Source organism: Copadichromis virginalis, linkage group LG5 (genome assembly GCF_057382275.1).
Source record: "Copadichromis virginalis isolate Kocher_CV1m ecotype Utaka linkage group LG5, C_Virginalis_male_GT1.1, whole genome shotgun sequence".
NCBI lineage: Eukaryota > Metazoa > Chordata > Actinopteri > Cichliformes > Cichlidae > Copadichromis > Copadichromis virginalis.
Window position 1 is genome coordinate 40,686,711 of NC_140622.1, and position 23,380 is coordinate 40,710,090.

The following is a 23,380-nucleotide window of genomic DNA, read 5'->3' on the forward strand; positions in this document are numbered from 1 at the left end:
ACAACACCTACAAAATACACCTGCCTGTGCTACTATGGGAAATATATTCTGCAGGTATTGCATGGAACAGATGCGGGTTATATATGAGGAAACTCACACACACACACACACACACACACACACACACACACACACACACACACTCGTTGTCCTTCCAGCTCGCTCGGTAAACGAGGTGATAAAGACGACAGCTGAGACAGGTTGATAGAAGTCGTCTCAGTCACAGCCACTCCTAAAATTTAACAAGACGTTAATAGAAGAGCGTGCCTGCTCTCTCGCTGTCTCTCTCCTATTACACTGTTTCATACAGTTTATTGAACGTCTCTGTTATCAGCGCGTCACTCAGAGCTCAGGGTGGAAACTGATTTTGCAGCTTCACTTTGTGACGATGCAGCTGCGACGCTTTAATTACACCTGCAGTTAGCTTTAGAAACCGAGCAAGGCCACAAAGTGTGCAGGTGACTTTCATAGCATTACACAGCCACACATGCACACTCGTGAAAAGTCACGTGTGACGTCATCAGTTACATGTGTGGCATCCTGTCGATCCGACACAGATGACTCCAAAAGTCGCCGTTAAACTTCAAAATGTCCGACTTTAAAGCAGAAACTGGTTTAAAGTGCAGAATTAGGGGCGTGGCTTTGACTGACAGGTGGATGGTGACACAGGTGGCTGTAGCAGCTGCTGCTAGAACCTTCTGGAGCATTTTTAGCGACATGGCTGCTGCTGCTCGCTCTATTGTATTTAACAGAGTCTGAGCTGCAGCTTTGGTGAGTGAAACTCTCCCTTTTTGTGTGTTTTTACTTTTACTTAGTGCTAATTTGCAGGTTTCTACGGAGCCCCGCAGGGGACACGGGAGAAAAGTTTTGTGTCTTGCAAAAACGTTTTGCAAGACAAACTCAGGATCTCGCAAAACTTTAGCGAAATCTCGCAAAAGTTGAATTCCAACAATGGCGGCAGCTACTTAGTTGTAATATTACTCTTTCTTGGTCACAAAATACACTTTTAAGATATTTTGAGGCGTGAATGTAGTTGTGTAAACGTCAGATATCTGCTCGGTTTACATATTTGCAAAAGTGCTCCGACGTTTTTGGAGATCTGACACCCGCCATCTCGAAGCTAATGGGAGGTCGAGACCTACTACAGCCGGGAGGAACACCGTTTTCCCGGCACATCGTGCCTCGACCTCCCGGTCAGCTTCGAGCTCGCGGCTAAAACTTTTGTGAGATCCTGAGTTTGTTTTGCGAGATCTCGCAAAAGTCCGTCTTAATTTTTTTTTCTCCCATGTCCCCTGCGGGGCTCCGTAGGTTTCTGTGTCTGTGCTTTGCACCTGTACAGTTTCTGAACGTAGTGTGCAAACCATGTTAGCGGGTCTTAGCTCACAGCCTAGCGTTGCAGCCTGGTAGGTGGCAGCCATAGTCTTAAAAGGACAGTGGACGTTTAGACCAACCTGTTAAAGAAAATCTTTTATGGAGCAAAAAAGCTGAAGAAAAGCTGCACTTTTCTGTAACTGAGGGTCTTTTCCTGCTCTAGAAATACAAAAGGCAACACAAGTGTTGAGTTTAGAGTATTCATGTGAGCTTATCTAACCTTTTGATCATTTTACTGCATTAATTTCTTCTTTGTCTCAGCCGTGAGGAAATATTAGAACCTTTAGATCATGTATGATCATCTCTGCCTGCAGAGCAGCACTGCCACTAATAAATGGTAGGTCTAAAAAAAAACCAAACCATGCACTTTGCACCTATGACTGCAGTGTGTCTCCATCTTTGTATTTTCTTTACCTTCACGTATCCCCTGCTTTCCTCTGACATCTGTTCATCCATCTACCGCCTCCCTCCGATTCTCTGCCCTTTCCCTTTTATAACCCCTTTCTCTCCCGTCTCCTGCAGCCTGTCATTAAATGTAATTTGTCTTGTGGTGGGTCTGATGTGCAGAGGGCCAGGCAAGAGGTGAGACTGCTGTTTAAAGCACTTACTTCCACCAGAAGGGCTCTCATTGCCCTTCGCAAGAAAATAACCCCAACAGAGAGAGTGCGGTGCCGCTGCACTCATTTAAGAAAGTCGACTTTTTAACATATTCAAGAAAGAAACACATCATCCCAGTAATGAATAGTTATGTGTCCCTAACTATGAATATTTATTAACTATTAACTAAATTGCTAGATTAAGGCAGGAAAAGATTTTCATTTTCTCCAAAAAGCGTGTTTTCTTGCTGCCACTTGGGGCTGCTGAGGTGTAATCTGAAGAAAAATATGATTACGCCACTTACGGCTGAAGAAGTTTATCTGGATTTGTTTGCAGTGTGGAGGCTGGCTCAGCATGTTGCAGAACAGCAGCAGGAGTACGCCGGGTTGCATCACATTGTTTCCTGAGTTGCATCATTAATTAATTTGGTTTTGGTAAACAAGAAGTGGAGCTGTGAATGTTTAAGTGGTGCTGCGCGTGCTGCTGCTTGTTTGTGAGCGTCCTGAGAGCCGGACGCTGTGCGTGATCCAAAGTAGATGTGGAGCGTGGTGGTGCAGAGCAGCGCCGTGATTAAAAATCTGCTTCTGAAATTTTCAGTCGGATGGGCGTCACGTGTCATTTTAAAAAATGCTATTTCATCAAAGTTTATAGGTAAAGTTGGCAGGTGTGCTGCAACAGATGTGGGGGGATAAGAATTGCCAGTATGAATTTAAATTAAGAGAATCAAATAATCTGAAAAGTAAAGATTAAAGGTGAAAATCCTTCTCCACTGTTAAAACCTCCCAATTCTTTGATCTTTGGGCTGAAGGAAGAACAACACTCGGTGTATAAAAATGCTCAATCAACAATCCCTTTATTCCATACAACTCTCATTATTCCATACAACACTTTTGAGCATTAACTATCCAGACGGGAGATGAGCGCGGGAGGGTGTACGCCAGATCTCGAAGTGTCTGACCGTTTCTCACATTCTTATAGCTTCAGCTAGGGCTGTGCGATATGACCAAAATCTCATATCCCGATATAAGACATCTATCGTCCTGATAACGATATAAATCACAAAAATGAAACATTTTCTGTAAATTCTGTGAATCTCGGGCAGCTCGACTTGCGTGAAGTGTTTCCAGCTGGAGTCGAGTGTTTTAGCCGATGCATGAAACGACACATTTTTAGACATAAGTTGTAACGGCGCCGTTTTCTTTGTGAGTATTTATTACACGGCGTGCTGCGGGGAAAAGCCTGTTCTAGCGTTTGAGTCTAAGGTTTATTTTTTAGCACTTGGCGTCTTTTTTACTTCTCATCCGTAAATAATCTGCATCTTTCACGTGATTCAGTTTATTTTGAAAAGTCTCAACAGGATCTTGAGCTTTATTGTGAAAGGTTTATGTGGAACATAAACAAGCGGACACGCGATGATGTTACCATCGTTGTTGCTAACGACAACGCATAAAAACAGGCGCTTGTCCGTCCATAGTGTGGTTATATTAAATATATGAGAAAGAGAGAACTTTAAGAAATTAAGAATGATGAAAAAATATTGAGGCAGCACGGTGGCACGGTGGTTAGCACTGTTGCCGCACAGCAAGAAGGTCCCGAGTTCAATTCCACCATCAGGCCGGGGTCTTTCTGTGTGGAGTTTGCATGTTCTCCCCGTGTTTGCGTGGGTTCTCTCCGGGTACTCCGGCTTCCTCCCACCGTCCAAAGACATGCAGCTTGTGGGGATAGGTTAATTGGATAATCCAAATTGTCACTAGCTGTGAATGGTTGTCTGTCCCTGTGTGTTGGCCCTGCGACAGACTGGTGACCTGTCCAGGGTGTACCCCGCCTTTCGCCCTATGACAGCTGGGATAGGCTCCAGCGCCCCCCGCGACCCTGAAAAGGATAAGCGAATGGATGGATGGATGGATGGAAAAAATATTGCCGTAAACAGTTTATTTTGTGACACCACGAAACAAACGATAGCGTAAAATGAAACGATAGACGTTTTTATATCGTCATCCGATATATATCGTTATATCGAACAGCCCTAGTGTCTCCAAAGTCATAAAACCTAAACATCCACATGCTTTCTCTCTTACGGCGCCTGAGCTATGACCTCGGCTTCCTGTGCAGGAGGTTCTGTTCTTTTCTAATCAGACAAATAAGGCCATGACTCTCTGAAAACAGTATTTCTTATAAATCAGCAGTATCATGCATCATAAAACAATATCTTTCATCCACAATAAATCAAATCAAATCAAATCAAATCACTTTTATTGTCACATCAGAAGTCTAATGTAATACAAATCAGTCTAATAAATCTAATAGTTATCACCTCTTCAGGAGTATAATGCAACCTAAACATAATAATTTCACAATCTTTAATTAGAGGTATAACGTGGCATAAGATAATATAATAATCTTACACCATCTGATCCAAACTAGGAAGAGCAACTGATCATTTTCACATTTTCCATATTATGCTCATTATAAAAAAGAAACTCTTAGTTTTCTCAAAAGCAGTTTATTAAAGGTTTTAAATACTAATTAGAGCACGATGACAACAGATGCATCATGGCAACAATAACCCACCATCATGGGCGCAGAAGCTCAGAGCAGCCAGCCATCCAAGCCTCCAAACACAGGTCACAGATTTGTAGCTGAGCCACAGAGGCTGTTTTTATTTGTGCTATTAATGCATAAAAAAGGAGACTGATGCTGGAAGAAGCTCCATCACAGCTCACATCAACAGCACTTTAAAATAAGATTTAAGATTTAATGAGACTGCAAAAACAAACTATTAGGAGTGAGTCATTCAAACACATTTGTAATTGTATTAATAGTCCGTATTCGAGACAACAGACGCGACAGCTTTGGAAATAATCACCGCTCCTTGAGATTCACTCGCGACAGCTCTGAGAATATGATTGAACAACAGCGAACGAGTTTTCGATCTTTCAGTCTGGAAAATTAAACATTATTTTGCTCGCTCTGAATTTCAAAGATCTTTATATTTAACATGAAAGCACCCTGAAAATGACCCCAGATGGGACGTTCTCTGGAGCGCACATCAAAGATTAGTAATAATTAAACCTTCTCTAAAGCAAACACTGTTTTCATTTTTCAGTGTGAGCAGCTTTCATACATGTGAGATTCTCTATGAAAACATCTGTGAGCGATATCACTGCTTAGTGGGGTCAATTATTGAATTTGTTGTGAGGCTTTTATTAAAAACAGCCACAACAAAATATCCTCAACGGCTACAGAAAAGGAGCAGCAGATTCTAACCATAACTGCTTCAAACCACCTACATGCTATGATATTCAGTTTTATTTCTGCATAGTTCCAAATCAGTCTGTAGCCAGGATTACTATTAACACTAGAATTATGTATCTGGATACAAACATGAGATTTGCTGGTGCAGGAAAATATTTCAGATATTTTGGGCTCCAACTTTGGGAAAAGCCATGATGTCCCTCTTTCTACTTATCTGACCAATGATACGGCTGCTGTGTGGCCGACTGTCAAATAGCCTGTATTTATATAGCGCTTTACTAGTCCCTAAGGACCCCAAAGCGCTTTACATATCCAGTCATCCACCCATTCACACACACATCCACACACTGGTGATGGCAGCTACATTGTAGCCACAGCCACCCTGGGGCGCACTGACAGAGGCGAGGCTGCCGGACACTGGCGCCACCGGGCCCTCTGACCACCACCAGTAGGCAACGGGTGAAGTGTCTTGCCCAAGGACACAACGACCGAGACTGTCAGAGCCGGGGCTCGAACCGGCAACCTTCCAATTACAAGACGAACTCCCAACTCTTGAGCCACAATCGCCCCACGACTGTCCAAGAAGTCTGAGCTCCAGTTTTCACGAGTTTAATTCTTTCTTTGTATTATTTGTGTGTTATTACCCTTATGGAAAAGAAATAGAAAAAACTTGTACAACACTTGGATAAGATGTGGCCTACTTCATATAGTGAATCATTCTATGACTTATATGACTCATGAAAGTGGCCACTTTCTCATTAGATTCATATATTGTTTCAGTAAGTATCCAAAACAAGTTTCATTTATATAATTTTTCATCCATCCATTCGCTTCCGCTTCTCAGGGTCGCTGGAGCCTATCCCAGCTGTCATAGGGCGAGAGGCGGGGTACACCCTGGACAGCTCACCAGTCTGTCGCAGGGCCAACACACAGGGACAGACAACCATTCACACTCACATTCACACCTAGTGACAATCTGGATTATCCAATTAACCTATCCCCACAAGCTGCATGTCTTTGGACGGTGGGAGGAAGCCAGAGTACCCGGAGGGAACCCACGCAAACACGGGGAGAACATGCAAACTCCACACAGAAAGACCCCGGCCTGATGTTGGAATTGAACTCAGGACCTTCTTGCTGTGCGGCAACAGTGCTAACCACCGTGCTGCTAATTTTTCAAGGGATCTTACATCTTTTTTGACTCTTGTATGCTTTTCATACAAGTTTCACACATGACAGATACAAACTTTATAAGGTTTATGTATATCTTTTCCATATGGGTAGCGCTACCTTGCAGGTGTCTGTACAGTACCTGGGCCTATATAGTTCATGAATGTAGAATGCTAACCAGGTTAGCGAGCCTCCCTATAGCACTCCACCCTCTGGTCCAAATATGGTCACTGCCTAATTCGCTTTCTAATACTGAGGCCAAGTCCAGAACAAATGGGTGACATCACAGTCTTTGGTTCGCTGCATTAACACAACTTTTAGAGCTTGTTAATGTAAGAAAATCCCACACATGTTGCATCACTATAACTGCCACAATGAGCCTGGTTGTGCTGGAGGTTTCTTCCTGTTAAAAGGGAGTTTTTCTTTCCCACTGTCACCATGTGGTTACTCTTAGAGGGTCATCTGATTGTTTGGTTTCCTCTGTTCAGTTCTGTTCAGTTCTAAACCTAAATTTAATTGAGCTGACAAATTAATATTTGGGGTAATAATGAGGCACTATATTTAACTTAAGTCCAGTTTGAGCCTGTTGTGTTGGAGCAGCCCGGAGGCCAATGACACCAAAGTACACACACACAAAAACCCACCATAGTACAAGTACACTGGTCAAGAGGACAAACAGCAGTTCACTCTCCCTCCTCAATTCAATTTTATTTATATAGCGCCAAATCACAACAAAAGTCGCCTCAAGGCGCTTCATAGATACAGAGAAAAACCCAACAATCATATGACCCCCTATGAGCAGCACTTTGGCGACAGTGGGAAGGAAAAACTCCCTTTTAACAGGAAAGAAACCTCCAGCAGAACCAGGCTCAGGGAGGGGCGGGGCCATCTGCTGTGATTGGTTGGTGTGAGAGAAGGAAGACAGGATGAAGACATGCTGTGGAAGAGAGACAGAGGTTAATAACAGATATGATTCAATGCAGAGAGGTCTATTAACACATAGTGAGTGAGAAAGGTGACTGGAAAGGAAAAACTCAGTGCATCATGGGAATCCCCCGGCAGCCTACGTCTATTGCAGCATAACTAAGGGAGGATTCAGGGTCACCTGGTCCAGCCCTAACTATATGCTTTAGCAAAAAGGAAAGTTTGAAGCCTAATCTTGAAAGTAGAGATAGTGTCTGTCTCCTGAATCCAAACTGGAAGCTGGTTCCACAGAAGAGGGGCCTGAAAACTGAAGGCTCTGCCTCCCATTCTACTTTTAAATACTCTAGGAACAACAAGTAGGCCTGCAGAGCGAGAGCCAAGTGCTCTAATAGGGTGATATGGTACTACAAGGTCATTAAGATAAGATGGGGCCTGATTATTTAAGACCTTGTATGTGAGGAGCAGGATTTTGAATTCAATTCTGGATTTAACAGGAAGCCAAAACAGGAGAAATCTGCTCTCTCTTTCTAGTCCCTGTCAGGACTCTTGCTGCAGCATTTTGGATCATCTGAAGGCTTTTCAGGGAGTTTTTAGGACTTCCTGATAATAATGAGTTACAGTCGTCCAGCCTGGAAGTAATAAATGCATGAACTAGTTTTTCAGCGTCACTCTGAGACAGGATGTGTCTAACTTTAGTGATATTGCACAAATGGAAGTTCCTCAGTACATGTTGGAAACACTACTGCGGATCTGCAGCTTCATCCAGCAGCAACTTACTGTGAGGACAGGAAGAGGGTTTTCTGGTGAGGACACTGTGTAAAAAATTGAAAAAGCACGTGCTTTGTCACGGTAGACAGCTGTTAGCCTGTCTGCTTCAGTGTGTAGCATCGATTGTTCATGTGTGGATGTGCTTATACGAGTCCCCTGATTGAGCTGGGAGAGTAAACCACCCGGCAGCATCCAAACACATCATTAGTGCTGCTCACGACCTGATGTTTCCAGGCAGGGCCAATGTGTCTGTCCTGCAGACGGGCTCTTTTATGAAATAAACAGTCCGGCTCGGTCAAAGGTCAGCTCAGCTGACTTCTTTATTTTAATCTGCAGCAGTTTGCAGCAGATCTCCAGCGTCAGCATTTACGAGACAGGAGCTGAAATATTATTTACAACTTGATCTCACCGGCTGGTTTCAGCTGATCCTCTGAGCCTTCTCTTCATCAGTAAAGTAACTTTAAATACACACTTCAAAAAACATCTGTTAAAGTTTAGAATTTAAATTTAGAGTACAGGAGACTCTGAGTCTAGTTTGAACTTGTACAATGAAGAAAATATTTGTGCATCACCAATCAGATTGAAGCTAAGCGACTGTTCGATGTTAGCTTGTTTGTGTGCAGTTGTTCCCTTTTATGATGAATTTGATCATTTTATCCGAGGCCTGCTCACCTAAATCAGTCTGCAGCCTTTGTTCACCTGTTAGTTATATGGCAGAGCCTCCAGCAGACCTGCTGACGGAGCTGCGCTGTGATGGAGGGAAACACAGACACAGTCGGATGTTATTCTGAGAAAAGAGTCGGATCATGGCTGGACTGCAGGTTTTTGCTGGGGCAGTTCATGGAGCTCTAAAGAAGAAAAAGACGATCAGTTGAATCCAAAGTACCAGAAGTGAAAAATATCCATCTAGTTTTCTTCTCCGAGATAGAAAAGCAGGTTTATCATAAGACTGATCTGCAAACGTCCTGTCAGGTTTTCTCACAGCGCTATCAGAGAAGTCATTCTCATCTCCAGCGCTTCTGTCAGACACGTGCACACACACTCGAGCCATGGATCTCACAGGTTGGTGCTGGAGTATATGACATGTTTATCAGCTAAGAGGACTTTTTTTTGTCCTGTATTTTGGTTTCGCCTGCATTACAGAGACTCAATGAGGGAGTGGGGAGTCTACTAAATGGTCTATCAGTGTTGGTTCCCAGTTTCTCCAGTCTGCATGTTATCCAAATATGTTTGGACAAGACGCTGAGCCCCGCCCCCAGTGCCTCCGTATGTGTGACAGGTAAAAGTGTCAAGGCTGACTCGACGGACTCAGAGATGAAGTCCAAAGATGGTTTAATGAGCAACACCAAGTGAACTATTTGCAAATGAGGGGAAGGTCAGGGGCTCCAGGGATCCACAGGAAGGTGGAGAGATGGACACCACGCTCCACTTCGTCCACACACTCGCTCTGTTACAGTCACACCACACCAAACACGCTCAGAGCAACAACGACGGGTCCAGGGAACCTACATACACAAACAGACGAGGAGATGAAAACCAGGAAGTTACAAGGAAAACACAGGAGAAGGTTAGAGCCGGGCTGCACTGACGTCAGCTGTACAACGATCCAGCGATGAGAAGCTCTCAGCCACCGCCTTGAATAGTGGCCGTGAGAAGCAGGATAACGAGTCGCAGGTGAGTGATTGAGCCCACAGTGAGCTCCGCCCACAGAGAGCAAAACAAAATCAACTAACACATGTGGCCCACCTGAGCCGACCGGGTAGAGATGGGGACCGTGACAAAAGCACGTTTAAAGCTGAGGAATAAAGTGCTCTTTGAATACGAATGTTTTAATGGAAACATCAGAAATATTAGGATTGAAATATCGTTAATATGCACTCCTCAGTTTCACTTGCTGACCAGCACACACGCTGTGAGGCTTGGCTTCAAATAAAAACGCTGCATTTAAACATGATGCCAAAGATCTGCAGATTTGAGAAAGAGCTCCAGGAAAAGTAGCATCTCTAAAACACCAAAACACACTAAAGACTTCCATGTTAGAGATTAGTGGCAGTAAGAGACTGAGAGAAGGAAGTAAGGTGTGTAAATACCACCAGGAGAGAGAGCCTGCCTAAAGCAGGAGCAGCACCTCGTCCTTCTGAGGACCAGAGTCGCCCTCTGGTTTGAGTCTTCACGCAGAAACATTGAAATGACTCCATATTAAGCATGTTTAATCTTTACATTTCAGCTCATGTAACTCCACACTGCACTCCACCTGGCTTCACCCTCCTGAAATTCTGTCCTGTCATTCCTCTGAGCCCATCCAAAGGCTGCCTGTGGCTGCTCGTATTGAACTCTGCCGCTGATGTACGAGGCTGCTAATGGAGCGGCGTTTCCGAGCCTCCGGGCATTAGACCGCCCCCTTAAACACTGCCAGCCACTTCACCATTTCTGCAACCGTGTTATCGTCAGACAGCAGTCACGGCCAAATTATTCATCAAACATATTAATAGAATGCAACTAATGCCGGGCAAGAGATAAAATCCCATTTTTCTTATCAGGCATTGAGCTAAACGGGATAAAATAAGCAAAGAGTTCAAAAATGGAGGTTACTTCACACACCTGTGTTCTTTTAAATCGCACTAAAAACACATTTGATTAAAACTGATTTAAAATGAAAACGTCCCGGCGTATTCTACTTTAATATTACACAACAGAAGTATGTGCACATTTTAAATAACCCTTAAAACACATTGTTTTGTATGCATACTTTTAACTCATGGTCTATTCAACGTTGGTCTGCAGACAGCCTTTCAGCCTCCTGTACTGTAATTTATGTCTTTGTGCATAGATTTGTATTTGTATGTGATCTAAATGAATTAATAATATCAACATGGATCAGATAATCTTCCATAAAGTTGTTATGAGGGGGGAATTAATCGATCTGACATCCTCGTGTTGTTCCCTCGTCATCATAAATAATGTTGTTCCAGGTTCAGCATTGCAAGTGACCAATGACCTTCTCCTGACGTCATCCGCGACCTCGAAAAAAGCAAACGCCTTCAAAAAACTACTTGTGTGAAGAGAAACCGCCTCTGCAAGGACAATATGTATAATGCTTACCGTTTATTAAAGGAAAGTATCCTGAAATGCAAAGAAGTCAATGTCATTGGTCACTTGCAGTGTTGACCCTGGAACAACATTTATTATGATGATGTGGGAACAACACCGACACGAGGATATCAGATCATCTGTTATCTACACTGTAGAGGTCAAAACCGTTTTTGCATCAGGCTGTAAACGTTTTTATTGGGAGCTGACGCACTGCTGGAGCCTCTAGTGGACGTTAGAGGAACTGCAGGCTGTGTTGATCTTATAAGATAAGATAAGATAAGATAACCTTTATTAGTCCCACACGTGGGAAATTTGTTTTGTCACAGCAGGAAGTGGACAGTGCAAAAGTTATGAGGCAAAAATTAGAATACAATAAGAATAAATACAGTACACAGCTGTACAGAATAGAATAAAATAAAATACTATATACAGTAGAATAAAATAAAATAAATATACAATAAGATAAAAATAGAATACAAATACAAATACTATATACAACTGAGTAAAAATACAACGATGCCAGAAAAGATTATTGCACTTAGTATTATTGCACATGTGTGGATGTGTGTGTTTGTTCAGTTAAAGTCTTTGTTGTGGAGTCTGACAGCAGTGGGGAGGAAAGACCTGCGAAATCTCTCCGTCCCACACCGTGGGTGCCGCAGTCTCCCACTGAAGGAGCTGCTCAGTGCTGTCACAGTCTGCTGCATGGGGTGGGAGATGTTGTCCATCAGGGATGACAGCTTAGCCGCCGTTCTCCTGTCACTCACCACCTCCACTGGGTCCAGAGGGCATCCTAGAACAGAGCTGGCCCTTCGGATCACCCTGTTCAGTCTCTTCCTGTCCCCAGCAGAGATGCTGCCGCCCCAGCAGACCACACCATAAAAGATAGCAGAAGCCACCACAGAGTCATAGAAGGTCTTCAGGAGTGGGCCCTCCACCCCAAACGACCTGAGTCTCCGCAGCAGGTACAGCCTGCTCTGCCCTTTCCTGTAGAGGGCGTCTGAGTTATGAGTCCAGTCCAGTCTATTGTTCAGATGAACACCAAGGTACCTGTAGCTGTCCACAGCCTCAATGTCCATACCTTGGATGTTCAGTGGTTGCAGTGGAGAATGCTTGTGCCTGCGGAAGTCTATGACAGTGAACACAGCCAGGCATTATTATTGTTGTACAAGCTGCAATCATGCAATTTATCACTAAATGAATTTGATATATCGCTGAGGCCACTGCTGACTGTGTTGTTGGTGTGTTAGAAGAATACAAATAAATAAAAGGAGATAAATAAATTATGGGGGGAACATATTTGGTTCTATTTAGAGGTTTTACAAATTTTGTGCTTGACTTGGTTTTTATTTTTTGTTTGGTTAATCTTGATTTTTCCAGCACTTACCCAGTGACTCAGTCCATTCAGCTTCCTGTTAATTACTTTGGACCATTTTGTAACTCTTCCTAAGGTTGCCCGCCCATCACAGGCCTACAGAGCCTCACACAAATGTTCATGTTCATGTCACATTTAGGATTACCAGCGCACCAGGTGTGAACGTCTGTGAGGACTCCTTTGTAAAATGAAGGTTTGAGTCATCGTGTTTTTCTTTGTTTTGGTCCGTTAGATGATTTTTTTAATCTAAATTCTCTATTTTTGGTTGCAGTATTAAAAACATCACCTGTCTCCTCTGACTCATGGTGTTATTCTCCATGCGCTCTGTGCTCTTAACATGAAATGAAATGTTTTCCACTTCAGTGCTTGGCTCTATTTATCTTCACGTGTGCACCTCCGTCTAGTCTAACTCCATATTTTTGGTTCCTCCTGCATTTGTGCCTGTGGCACTTTGGGTTATAGTGATGTTTTAGTAATTGAAAGAGACTGAGCTCAGTGCACATCACTGTGGGTAAGAACTGTGGAAATGCCAAACATATGCATGGCAACACTTGAGCTGCTGGAGGTTTGAATGCAAAGGTTGGCTTCGGAGCACACGCACCATTAAAGTTTTATGAGCACTTTGCACTATAGTACACCCAGGTGGAAATGTGCAGAGCAGTCAAACATTTAGTCGAGGCTTTTTCATTATTTGTGGTATTTTTCGTCGTCTTCTCCTGAGAAAAAACACATGCAGCAAATAACAAGAAAACAGATTAATTAAAATCCGGCTTTTATATCTTTAGAGCATCCACTGCCTGCTTTGATAGCACTCCTGGGTTCTCTCAGCAGGTCCACCAGGTGCCTCCTCTCGATGTGGTCACTTTGTAGGAACGCCACAGGTCAGGTTCTTTAGCCTTAGAGCCTGACGGTCTTCAGCTGCAGTTTGGGTTCCCGTGGAGACCCAGCTTTCATGATCACAGTGCGCCCGTCGATTGACATTATATCTCTGATGTTGTTACGTCTGCTACGTGGTGCGAATCACATGTAGTGACAGGTAGTCTCAAGCATACCTGTAACAGGGGTTCAAATGTTCAATTGGAGCTTCATCACACGAAGTTCTGACCGTTGAATGTTGTATGCAAACAATCTCAGCAATGTACAGCAACTGAACACAAACCTGAAACAGCTGATTGCCTCACCTGTATTTAGGAAAACAAATCGAGAGGAAAAATGTCATTCTGGTGACGGATGTGTTCCCGTCGGCTCATCACAGCAGTTATATCCTCCCAGCACTGGAGCTGTGGATCTCAGAAAAGGCTGGAGAGTCAACTCCATGTTCAGGGGAGGTTTCTGCATCAAGTGGAGGATGCTGTACTGAGGGTGAAGGTGAATCTGCATTCGGAACCTCACCTATGGCTATGAACCATGTTTAGTTGTCTCATGCAATGAGCAGAAAGCTGATTGTGTGTGCAGCAGAGCTTCCTGTGAAGGGCTCAGGAGCTCAGCCATTCAGGGACCTCAGAGAAGAGCTGCTGCAGCTCCACAGACAATGGTGGAAAACTTGAAAAACGTCATCCTTTCCCTAAACAAGAGCCTCCTCTGCACCTGTGACAGGAGTCACGGCTGTCGATGATCACGTGCTTCAGCCTCGCACGTCCGCCAGACCCTCCTGACATCAGGTAAAAAGATCTCAACATCGGATCAGAGACAACCTCATCGACAAAACATGCGAGTGTGGAGGATCGATTTTAAATAAATCATACATCAAACGCAGTGAAAGCGGTTGGAGAGTACAAGGATTTTTGGGATGGAAGTGAGTGATTGGTACAAATGTGAGCCTAGGAGAGAAGCAGCACAAATCGCAGATACGAGTTTACATGAGACCTCCATAGTGAGCTGTGATTTCCCACGTGTGGGACTAATAAAGGTTATCTTATCTTATCTTATCTTTACAGACGAAGGATAAAAAGACAGAAGAGATGGGAAAACATCAAGTGTATCAGCTGGCAGGGTGAATGCAGAGCTCAGACGCCTGCAGTCAATTTCCCCTCTCGTCTCCTCGAACTGTCTTTAACACGAATAAGACGGAACGCCCCGGCACAGAAAATTACAGCAAACGGCAACAAATCTAATATTCGTTTCACACCTTCACTCTAATTTTCAGCTTCTTGCAATCAATAGGCGTTACCCTGCCACATGCAGTGTGCTCTTACCCCACGTGCTCCTGGCAAACAGAATAATATGCAAATAGTACAAAGAGAGACAACAAGAGTGCAATTATCAAAGCTCGATTACTGAGGAGTTGCGAAGATAGGTTTGTCTGCAGCAGATAATGTGATGTCTGAAAGAATTTACAGGAGCAAAATTATACACGAGGAGGAAAACAGACAAAACCCAATTCCATCAAAGCCAAACGCTGTTTTGTTTAGTCGAGGCCTTTAGTAACGGAGGAGAGGAGGAGATGAAATGCGGCGGCATGAGGCGAGATAAAGATAGGCGAGGAGAGGGAGTGGAGACAGGAGAGGGCAGGTGTAAAATACTACCATTCTTTATACTGTGTGTAGTGGAAAGGATAGCTGAGGTAAGGGCGAGACACTTTGATGGATAGACGAATTGAGCAGCAAATGGATGTGCGCAGCGAGGGGACGCGGGAGGGAGGGAGGGAGGGGAGGAAAGGTGAAGTAAGGTGAGGAGAGGAGGAGGAGGAGAGGAGGGAGAGGTGAGATTAGCAAAGACAGCAGGTAGCTGAGCTCAGAACAGAGAGGGAGCAGTGATCAGTCAGGGGAAGTAACCACATGCAGACTCTTTACTCCATTACATGCATTTGATGGTCATAGTTACTAGTTACTTTGAAGATTATTTGAATGCACAAAAGATTATTACCAAAAACATGTACATTATTTAAATTATTAAATTTTACATGAACATCCTTTCGGACAGTATAATAAAGGTGAGGACCCAACTGCAGACACCAGGTTCATTTTTTAATAATGTCACATGATTAAGATAAAACCCAAGATAAAGCCAAAAGTCAGGATTCAAAGACCCCAAAACGAGCATCAGGGAACAAGAGAGGGAACCGAATATTCAGACTGAATGCAGCTCTGTGAAAAAGTATTTACCCCCATCCCGATTTCTCCGTTTCTTTGTGAACGGGAGCCAAAGAATGAATTCACGGGGACGTTGAAGCACCGTCAGCGGGATCAGGAGGCACAGAGTCAAAAGAACATCAGCTTTCTTTCTCTTAATCAAAGCCACGCTGTAACGGTAGCAATGCTGCTGGGAATTCCAGATGGATCCTCAGATCCTCCCAGGCCAGATGAGATAAATTATAAATGCAATAAATTATTCAAAATTAAATCAGTGGTTCTCAGTGCTTTCGGCCTGTGACTGCTTACAAACCGCCGTGTCTCATGGGGCCCTCTGTCACATTTAAAAGCCTGCTACGTTCTCCAGAACCCTTCAAAAATCATCCAGTTGTTTAATTAAAATGAATGCTGCCAGCCCAAAACAGTCAAATTATCATATTTTACAAAAATGAACAGCTAATTATGTCACACTGGACCGAACGCTGGTTAGTTATATGAAGTAGGTAAAACTAGCTCCGCCTCCTCAGGTTACGGCTGCATAAGCTTTACAGCAACAGGTATTCCATATAGAATGATCTAATTGTCACATTTATGCATTTATGTGTGTTATTACTGTCAGGGCTCTGTGTGCGGGCAGGCGGAGAGGAGGATCCAAGCGCAGGACTCAGACACTGAACTGTAACTCAAGACCTCAGCTTTATTGCTGGCATAAAACAAAACATAAACTGAGCAATGAACGTGAAACACTAAAACACATAATCTGAGGGCTAGCGAGACGGGGGAACCAAGCTGCACACACTAACATAAGACAAAGACTTTCACAATAAAACAGGAAACATGAACCACAACTCAGAGACACGGACTCAACACAGAGAGACAGAAATTGACACATGGGACGGAACTATAAGTGAAACCACAATTCCTAAAACATGGATATCAGAAACATGAAACTAGTAATAATAATCATCATCTTCATCATCATAACAAGAGAATGAGAAAACAATCCAAAACACCAAGATAACTGAAACACAAAGTACCAGAGAGACATAAAGAATAATCCATGATGCAAAAGTAAACCAAAACATAATAAACTCAAAATGCTGGGTCCAACAAACCCAGAACCGTGGCAGTTTCAGGCCGAAGCTTTTCACCTGAGTGTGTGAGATGAAGCACTTCTACCATGCCAAGCTTAGTATTTTCCATGGCTGGGCTACTGCTACTACTACTACTGCCCGTCACCCCTATACCCCGGGTATAGCAGTGCACTGCACCCGAAAACCCTTCAAACCCGTAACGCGCCCTTTAAACAAGCATTTGAAGAGATTGGCTTTGTGGGTCGAGGTGGGAGATAAAATGTATTCTGGGGAGATTTTTATGAAACCTGGTTTTCAAACCGACATGGACATTCAGCAGGATGGACAAAAATGGAAATAAAAAAGAGCTTAAAACCTGCAAAGGAGAGGTTTGCCTGCAGCGGGGTAAAACTGAGCTCGCCTGCAGTACTTTTAAAAAGAAATTGTTAAATGACTCATTTTAAAAATGCACACTCTAACAGCAGCTTCAGCTGCAGATAAAATGCTCGGTGACGTCCTCTTTGGAACGATGATGCTAGTATCGTGCGGTGTAGTACTCTCTTTATCATGGTAATATCCATTTTCTGTATACTTTTCTTCTCTTATCACTTAATTTGCTTTTCAAAAAATTCACCTTATCGCTCTCGTTTTATGATTAGGTTCAGCTGTAATATTTATTACTCGGTTGTAGTTTGTATTTCTGTGTGGTCATGTTTGAGCTCTGGATGAATCAAACTCTGTGTTATCAACGTTATCGCTTTCAGCTGTTTAAACCTAATTACCTGCAGACTCGTCTGTGAGTCTGACTTTCAGATCAGCTGCTCAGTGCAATGACAGATTACCGCGTAGCTCGTTATGATGATGGTTGCAGCTCATTTCAGATCCGTCCTCCTCAGCCTGTCTCTGAGGCTGAGCACAGCCTCTTTTCAGCCACAGTCTCATTCTTTCAGCCACTACGCCAGCCTCGCCATCACAGGTGAGGGTTTGACTGTAAACGGAGTGTTCAGGTGAAAAATTGCCTTCCACCTCAGCTCTCCGTTCAACGTCCAGTACACATTAACGCAGACGTAGCACCAGTGCACCTTCCCATCTCATAGTTTGGCCTTCCCTTCACTCATGAACGAGAACTTGAAATATGTGAATATCTGCTGTCCATTCATTTCATAGTGTGTCCTATTGTGTCTTTGTTACTGTAAGAGCCAGATTTAGAAGAGAGAAAGCAGACAGGATGGTCCAGATGTGAAATCCAGCTGAGATATAACTTCATGTGATGTGCTTTCAAAGAACAGCAGAGGTAGGAGAGGAGGCAGGCTGATGACTGATGAATGGTGAAATGAACGAATGCAGGGAGGACAGACAGATGCATAAATGACAAAAAGATTAATCTGTGTCACATGACGTGATGGATTAATGGATACAGGGAGGCGAGGGAGGACAGGTAGACAAGGACGCTGCTGCAGATAAGATGGAAACAAGTTCAAGTTACACACACACACACACACACACACACACACACACACACACACACACACACTTGCACTTACAAAAGGAGACCACAGAAATGTTGACCTTTTAACTTGATTTCCACAGTAATACAAATGCTTGGTGAGCCACAGAAAGAAAGAGCGCCTTTTCAAAGTAGCAGCTTGAGACATCGGTTGGATGTCTGTGTTCGATATGTGCCTGCATGGCTGACCTTTCACTAATAGGGCGGGCTACTAATGCAGCGACAGCGCGGTGTTGAATACCGGCGTGCTGTTTGAAGTTCAGCATCGCTAAAAGGACGAGAGCTGACAGCAACAGCTGGAATGATTAGGACTTGCAGAATGCTGCTGTTCTTGAGTCCGTTGTCTTTCATGGGACGATTTTCTGTTCGTCCTTTGCTGTCACGGTCTGTGAACATGTCTTTGAGTTAAAGTCACTTTATTTACTTCTCTCCTTTTTTGTTTCAGTCTGTCTTTGTCAAACCATCCCCGCATGACATTGAACGCTTCAAACACACCTTCAGACTGTGGTGACTTCATTTAGACTTCATGTCTAACCTTCAGTCCTAACCTTGACCTTTAATGCGGCTTTCATGGTCAGTTCATTGCCAAGGAGTTTTCTCTCTCGCTGCCTACTTCAGGATATTACTAATCTTCTACAGCAAGGACGCGTGTGTGTGTGTGTGTGTGTGTGTGTGTGTGGGGGGGGGGGGGGGGTATAGTTGTGCGTGAGTAGAAGGACCTTCTTCTTAAACCACCTCTACTAATATTTTCTGTTTTCACATCAAACTGCTTCCTTTTAAATTAATTTAAATGAACTTTTCTTATTTGGATTAATTTGTATTTTTAAGTGGGATTTATTCTGATTCTATTTATTTATTTTTTTTAGATGGGGGGTGGGGGGGGTGGGGGTGGGGGGCAGGGGCTCTACTACAGCAACTTTTCATGATCCACAGTTCAAAGTAATCCTTATTTTCCACCAATAGGGCCTGGGTAAGAAACCCCTCCCACTTTATTTTCAACTTTCTTCTGATTGGCTGTTGGCCATAACTCATTAACTGACCAATCAGGGCACACATTACATCATTAGCAGAGCGAGTTTAATTTTGTTCAGACGTGTTATTTTTACTACTTTCTACATTGTAGATAAAAACTGAAGACCTCAAATATATGAAGCAAGATATATGAAATTATGTAGCAAAGAAAAACTGATAAATCACTCTACTTTTTCTACTTTAAAGAATATTTTAGATTCCTGAAAGTAGCCACCCTTTGCTTTGGTGACAGCGCTGCAGACCCTTGGCATTCTCTCAATGAGTTCATGATGTCGTCACCTGAAATGGTTTCACCTCACAGGTGTGCCTGTCAGGGTTCATTGGTGGAGCTTCTTGCCTTCTTAATGGGGTTGGGACCATCAGTTGGGGCTTTGCTGGTGACACTATTGGGGATTTATTGAAAACTGAAGGCACACTGAACCAGCATGGCTACCACAGCATCCTGCAGCCACATGCCATCATTTATTCTTCAACCGCACAATGACCACAAACACACCTCCAGGCTGTGTAAGGACTGTTTGACCAAGAAGGACAGTGATGGACTGCTGCACCAGATGGCCTGGCCTCCACAGTCACCTGATCTAAACCCAATGGAGATGGTTTGGGATGAGATGGAGCGCAGAGTGAAGTTATTCAATTCAATTCAATTCAGTTTTATTTATACAGCACCAAATCACAACAACAGTCACCTCAAGGCGCTTTATATTGTGCAGTAGATCGTACAATAACACATACAGAGAAACCCAACAATCATATGACCCCCTATGAGCAGCACTTTGGCAACAGTGGGAAGGAAAAACTCCCTTTTAACAGGAAGAAACCTCCGGCAGAACCAGGCTCAGGGAGGGGCGGGGCCATGTGCTGTGATTGGTTGGGGTGAGAGAAGGAAGACAGGATAAAGACAAAGTTAGAGGACCAGCAGGTGCTCAGCATCTCTGGGAATTCCTTCAAGACTGTTGGAAAACCATTTCAGGTGACGACCTCATGAAGCTCATGGAGAGAATGGCAAGAGTGTGCAAAGCAGGAATCAAAGCAAAGGGTGTCTATAAAACATGTTTTGATTCTTTTGTTTACCGCATGATTCCATATGTGTTCATTCATAGTTTTGATGCCTTCAGTGAGAATCTACAATTTAAACAGACATGAAAATAAAGAAAAAGCATTAAATGAGAAGGTGTGTCGAAACATGTTACTGCTGGTGTATGTGACAGCACCGGGAGGGAACTAATCTTAACAAGCATTACTTTCCTCGTCATTTTAGTATCACCAGGGACTCAACTCAGCATCCTAATAAAGTCGGTTGTTGACTTTATATAAAAAACAATCAATGATAACAGCAGTAAAACAAATCTGAAAGATAGCAGTGCAGGTGATGGAGAAGTAAACCCAACATGAATGGAGCTTCAGAGTGAGAGTGCACACTCAGAGCACCTTTTAACCTCTTATCACAGTAATTCGTATGCACTTCACAGGAATCTCTTCATCTGGCTCTGCTGGTTTGACACCGGGCTTATCCTACGCGCCCGGGGCGCTGTCACAAACACGCTCGCACGCCGACTCCCGTGTTCACCGGCGCCCTCGCCAGATGAGCAGGTGTGGTAATTGAAATGGCCAGAGGAACAAGATCCAAATGATGTGTGAAAGAACATCAGCACATTAGCGCACCTGTCGAGGTCTTTGGCAACACTTCAGGAAGATGTCTGACTTACATTTTTTATTTATTCTGATGCTGATGATTTAAACCCACATTGGAGCAGAACTGCAGAGTGCGCCCTGTTTTTTATGATTAAGAAAGCGTCTCATGCATGTCCTGTTTCAGTGGTGGATCTAATGTGGCCCAGTTTCTTATACTGAGGTCAGTGTATAGTAATCCCTGTGAGCCAAAATCTTACAAAACACTCAAATTATCACAGTTTTTTTTCTTCTCTTGGTTCTATATGATGTCACAGAGAGGGGATGTCCCTAATATGGCCATGTGAAGCGCAGAAGCTCCACCCTCTGTTTAAAACTCCTGTAGTTATTCAGAAGAAATGTTTTAAATGTTAATGGGTTCGAACAGCTTGTTCGGAGGCCCAGTGAGACAAAGAAGGATTATTTTGAACTGTGAATCATGCAAAGCTGCTTTCATAGCAGCTTTCTTCTCCTCCAGCTCTGTTATCATCATCCTTTGTCCAGCATATCCACCCTTCCTCCTCTGCACATGTCCAAACCATCTCAGCCTCTCTGAGCTGTCCCTCTGATGGACTCACTTCTAATCACTCCCAGTGAACACCTGAACATCTTAAGCTCCGCCTCCTGTCGTTGCATCAGTGACACCATCTCGAAACCATCACAGCAGATCTTATAAACCTTCCCTTTCACACTTGTCGGTATCCTTCTGTTCTTCCGTCTCCACCAGCTCCACCTGTACTCTCTTCTCCACCTGTCTTGTTCAGTTCAATGTTTTATTTATAAGGCACCAAATCACAACAACACCCCGAGGCGCTTTATACTGTAAGGTAGACCCTACAATAATACATACAGAGAAAAACCCAACAATCATATGAGCCCCTATGAGCAGCACTTTGGTGACAGTGAGACCTAACCCTAACACCCAGTGCATCATCCAGCAGCCTGTTGCAGCATAACTAAGGGAGGATTCAGGGTCACCTGGTCCAGCCCTAACTATATGCTTTAGCAAAAAGGAAAGTTTGAAGCCTGATCTTGAAAGTAGAGATAGTCTCTGTCTCCTGAATCCAAACTGGAAGCTGGTTCCACAGAAGAGGGGCCTGAAAACTGAAGGCTCTGCCTCCCATTCTACTTTTAAATACTCTAGGAACAACAAGTAGGCCTGCAGAAATTAAAAACAACATAACAATGAAAACACACATTAGTTGTTATGAATTCTTTATTAGGTTTATTTGATATAGGATTAAATTGACAGCCTCCCATTCTACTTTTAAATACTCTAGCAACTGTTGTGATGGATGGTTGACCCTAGGCATTTAAACTGATATCCACCTTATATCATAGTGGTATAGAATAAGAGCACAGGCTGGGTCTAGCGCGACTTTAGTTGATATACGTCCAACACAATACACAGAAGTCTTGGACTGGTCGTAGCTGGAGTATGACACGATATAAACATTAAAAGCTTGTTAGAGGCCTCAATCACTGCTTTCATATCACACACATAGTATGGACTAATAAGGACCCTCAGTGCTAATCTGAGCTACATGTCACCTTCCCCTTGGATCAGCTTGCCCCTTTGCTGTGGAATACTTCAACTATGACTCACATGAAAGCGCTCAGGCCTCAGTCGAGCCGCCCTGTGTCGGTGCTTCATAAGCATGAGGCTTGTGGAGATCTGCGACTCACACAGAGGTCCACTTTGGTAATCACCACCCCATCGAGGCTGTTTATCCACCTTAGAAAACATTTCATATTAATCAGTGAGAGGCCTCTTCAGCTGCAAATACGTTCTTCCTGTTTAAGCTTCAAGAGCTTCTTCGTGCTTGATTTACACTTTCCAGTGTGTGTAACGACAAAGACAGAGGCCCTTTATAGTCACAAATATTTGTAATTAATTAACAAATCCAGTCTTCATGAATCCTTTTGTGGGGGAAGATTAGTGTCACAGTCAGCGGATGCAGGCTGTGTGCAACAGAGGAACCAAACGCAGACAAAACGAAGCATGGAACGTAACTAGATGTTAGCGAAAAATGAGGTGTGGCTGATAAGCAAAACAAAGGACGAGGCAAATCGCTCCAACGCTGAACAAAACATAAACATAAAATAAACATGAAAGACTGAAAGACAGCTGAACACATAAATACACTCGAGGGTGACGAAGGAAAAGGAAACACACGGAGAACACAGCTGAGACCAATGAACATGATAACAAGACAGGAGGAAGCAAACTGAACACACTGAACATGGAACGAGAGACTGTCAAAATAAAACAGGAAGCACAGAGACGCAGACTTGAGACACATGGGTCGTGTCCAAATTCATGGGCTGCATCCTCCTGAGGACCCAGCCTTGGTGGTCTACGTGGGCCGGGTCCTCAGAAGGTCGGGTAGGCCGGAAGTAAACGGCAGTGAAATTGAACGGTCCAGCCTTCAGATTAGCGTCACCGCTGTCTCGGTGGAGTTTAATAAACTCG